General features: G+C 43.5%; 2 non-coding genes across 2 annotated transcripts; one reads left to right on the plus strand and one right to left on the minus strand.

The window, feature by feature from the left end:
* The first annotated feature begins 3,081 nt into the window (after positions 1-3,081).
* TRNAA-CGC lies at positions 3,082-3,153 on the plus strand. Its single transcript has one exon. It is a non-coding gene; the product is annotated as a tRNA-Ala (tRNA).
* Positions 3,154-3,452: 299 nt separating this feature from the next.
* TRNAG-GCC lies at positions 3,453-3,523 on the minus strand. The gene has a single exon. It is a non-coding gene; the product is annotated as a tRNA-Gly (tRNA).
* Between the last annotated feature and the right edge of the window lie 870 nt (positions 3,524-4,393).

Raw genomic sequence — 4,393 nt, forward strand, 5'->3', positions numbered from 1 at the left:
GATGTATGTACATATTGCAAAATGATTAACACAATAACAGCCACCACTAGACATCACTTGTTGATATGCAAATAACCTTCAAGCAGAGGCTCTCGGATTTAGCTGCACTTTGGAATAAACTGGAAGTTTAAAAAGATACTGATGCCTACACCCACTGCTAGAGCTTCTGATTTAATTGGCTGAGTTTGGGCTCATGTAAGCATAAGGGTTTTTAAAGGCTCTGCCAGTAATTCCAATGTGCTGTGGGGAGTAAGAAGTACAGCGTGGACTAGGAATAAGCATGTTGGCTCAGAGCAGCGCTGACATAAAGATGCTCTATACCTGCTGAACAAAGAGTGCCAAGAGCTGAAGCAAGAATGGGAAAGGTACGGTGACAGAGCCAGAGATAAACGTTACCTGCCTCAAAATGAGGGTCTAAGGTCAGTCATTGTGAACAATGTGTGTAACAGAAAGAGAGAGACAGACAATAGGGAAAGTTTGTCCTCAACCAAAAGAGATGTGAGGAGGGTAGAACATAGAATTCGAGTTTTAAAAAATTAAATATTATGTTTTTATCCTCACCAGAGGACATTTTTGCATTTATCTTCAGATAGAGGAGGGAAAGAGGGAGGAACAGAGAGAGAGAAACATAGATGTGAGAGAGACACATCGACTGGTTGCCACCCACACGACCCCAACCGGGGCTGAGGACAAACTGCAATCGAGGTACGTGCCTTTAGCAGGAACCGAACCTAGGACTCTTTGGCCCGCAGGCCGGACTCTCACCGCTGAGCCAATCCGGCCAGAGCAAAACATTAATTTATTTTTAATTATACGTGGCATATAGTATTGTATTGGTTTCAGGTGTACAATATAGTGATTCAACATTTATGTACCTTACAAAGTGATCACCACAAGTCTGGTAACCATCTGTCACCTGATACTTAGTTATTATGATGTTATTGACTCTGTTCCCTATGCCGTACCTTACATGGCCAGGACTTATTTTAAAACTGGAAGTTTGTACCTCTTAATCCTCTTTTCCCTTCCCCACCCCATCCCACAGCAATGATCAGAACTGGAATTATTAATACTACATAATTTTGGACATTAGTCAGCCTCTCCTCGTCCGTGAGCAGAGCTGGGATAGTTTTATATACATACAGAATAGTTGCAATCCAACAAATTTTCCTGGAAAGACCCCCTAATCCAAAAGTGTGCCTCCTATTTTATCTTTCCCATGAACCACAGTGGCTGAAGAAACCCAGGGTTTTCTTTTGGGTTAAGCCAGTCTAGTAAATGAACTTCATATCTTCTGTTGGCTTTCGAGCTTGACCTCATTTTCTTGATCAAATGCACCTAGTCAGACCTTGGACTGGTAGAAATGGAGGAGTATGCATTTAAAAGGGGCCTTCTCTGGCTTTAACTCTGACATTTCAGAATTGACAGAGAAAGAAGTCCCCCAAAGGAAGGGGGTCTCAGGTAATGAACAAATTAGCCACAAGAAAGGAAAGGATCCTACAGAGGATGTCAAGGTGACCAGAGGCAAACCTGCTTCTTTTCCAGTTAACTTAATATTAGTTATAATTTGCACTGGTGACAGTCTTGGGATGGAGAAATGGCTCTGTCCATTTCCTGATTCAGTGTTAACTGATGCTCTTATTCTAGGGCCTCAGGATGATATGCAGGGGTTGGTTTGATAATGTTCTGGCTTGGAGCAGAGCTCCTTAATGACTGTCCAATGACATGGCTTTTTTTTTTTTGGACATTCCATATTATTGTACTATTAGCTCAGCATGTGGTTTGTTCTAGTTAAAAACAAAATCTGATTAGGAGCCACTATTTGTTTAAATTACTGTAAGCAAACACAGTAACGTTTATTTTTAATCTAAGAGTTAATTATGAAGCTTGTGGTTTACCCAGGTTTTTGAAACTTCTACTTTCTGCTCCTGCTTTGGGCTTGCTGACCATCTGCCACGAAGGGGGTGGACATTCTAGGGCCTAGAGTCTAGGCCCTCACTGTGCTACTTGTTGAGGTCAACCTAACCCGTAGTTGTTGGAAGTGACCTTGACCCAACTCCCCCGACCACAGATCTCTCCCCTGCTCCTACACGGGGGTCCGAGGCTTCTATCACCCAGCCTTCTCTTGTGCGGGGTGGTATCAGTTTAAACTGCACCGGGAAGGACCAAACACACATCATCTAACTATACTGCAAGTTAGCTCATGCCATTTACCTAGCCGGCAAACGAATGGGAGAAGCAATTTCAGAGAAAGAAGACGCGGTACATTTAATCATTTGGGGCTGCGAGGGCCATTAGTGGTTTGGGAAGTTTCAGAGGACATCCAAGGTGTTCAGTGACTTACATTACTATCATATCAAACAGTCAGATGGGTCCAAGATAGAAATATCAGACAGAGAAAAATACATCTTAATCAGGTCCCCCGCCCTGACTTCATCTTCATTTAACTAAACTACAAAGAGAGTAGCGCTGTCATTTTTCTTTCTTTCAGTTTAGGCCCCACGAAAAAGAAGAGCATGTGGCGAAATCATTTTCTTCTCCAAGAGTGTTCTTTTCCAAATGTGCAGGGATTTGGCGTGAACCTCTTTTTCCAGGGATCAGGATTTATTTCGGGGGTGGAGGTTGTACAGATGAACTCACAAGGTGCGCCCAGAAGGTCCCCACCGCTCTTCAGAAACGGGTCTCCTGGGCCCCGGGGAGACGGTTGCCGGGCGTCCCGCGTGCTGGGTCCCCGGCTGGAGTCGGAGTCTCAGGCCGCGGTAATGAGGCACCCGACCTCGGCCTCCTAGCTCTGGTGGGTTTCGACATGCCGGCCGGGCGGCAAGGACTGCTGCCGAGCTCCCCTTCCCACGCTCCGGGCTCCGGGAGCAGTGCTCAGCGGCGGCTGGTCCTCGCTGCGTCCGGGCTGCCGGCTGCGCGGGGTCCAGACGCGCCACGGAAAGAAGACCCGAGTCAGAGGGGGAGAAACGTGCTATGCAGAAGCTCTCACCAGAGATCAACTCCAGAAATGTTGATGAAGAAATGTGACCAGTGCTAAATAGAATGAATGAAGGTCTGTACCAGGAGAGGGGCTAGTGGCTGGGGGATGTAGCTCAGTGGTAGAGCGCGCGCTTCGCATGTGTGAGGTCCCGGGTTCAATCCCCGGCATCTCCAGAACAGCCGGCGGACTTTTTTTGGCTATTCATTTCCTACGACACAACTCGTTCCACGACCGTACTTCACTTTCGCTCCCCTGCTTTAGAAGGACGCCCCAAAACAAGCTAAAAGGGAGGCCGAAAAAAAAACAAAAGCTTACAAAAACAGCCCTTTCGGATGTTCGAAATAAAAGTGAAACTGAAAATTTGCCTTCACTCGTATTTCTTTATTTGTACAACGTAAACATTTCAACAACATTATTGAACTGTTTTGAACACCTGTGACGTGCAAATGAAAATGAAAACAAAAGCACACACTGCATTGGCCGGGAATCGAACCCGGGCCTCCCGCGTGGCAGGCGAGAATTCTACCACTGAACCACCAATGCCTACGACTGTGAGATGTTTCCACATATTCCTAAAAGAGATATTTTCATATGAGTAATGTTTCTTGTTTTGTTTTTTTGGTAATTATATAGTATTTATATATTCAATGTTAGAGAATGCGATGTAATGCTTAATTGTAAAAAATCGAGAACACATTAAAATTTACAAAAAAATTCTCATTTATTTATGTTGAACTTTATGAGGAGATTCGTCTACAGCTGTCCTTGGTGTAGGCAACTGAAAGTTTCATTATGTATGTAACAACTACCTAGCTGTATTTTCAACATTTAGATAATTTATAACAACTTTCTTTAAAAAAAAAAAGAAAAAAGAAATCATTTAGCTATTAAGACAAATACATGATGTTATTGGCCAGGGATTAGGAGTAAGGACAAGGAAACAGTGAAGGGGAACTGAGATCCTGAACCAAAGTATAAGGGTCAATTTTGGAACTCTATGATGTGAACCGGGAACTTTGAAGCATTGGTGATTCTTGCCAAGTGACCTAATTCTGTAAACTGTCCCTTCTTGCATTGTGAGTGACTTTTCAACACTAACAGTATAAGTCTGATCCTTTATCCTTAGTTTCCATGGAAAGTAAAACTGGAAATCATTTAACAAGGATAGATGGGGGGGAGAAGGTAAAACAAAAATAAAAAACAAAAAAACATTTATGGAACTGAATCTAAGTATAAGATAGAAGGCTCTGGATTTAGACACCATTGGCCATTTATCTCTGGGAAGGAAATTTCCAACAATTTTCAGGATCACTAAAAGCCAAGAAGGTTTTGGGGGGAAAGTATGAGAAAATAACAGTAAACACATAGCAGTGTCTATGTGCTGGCTATGTAAATGCATTACACATGGACTTC

The sequence above is a fragment of the Molossus molossus genome, unplaced genomic scaffold (assembly GCF_014108415.1).
Source record: "Molossus molossus isolate mMolMol1 unplaced genomic scaffold, mMolMol1.p scaffold_m16_p_11, whole genome shotgun sequence".
Taxonomy (NCBI): domain Eukaryota; kingdom Metazoa; phylum Chordata; class Mammalia; order Chiroptera; family Molossidae; genus Molossus; species Molossus molossus.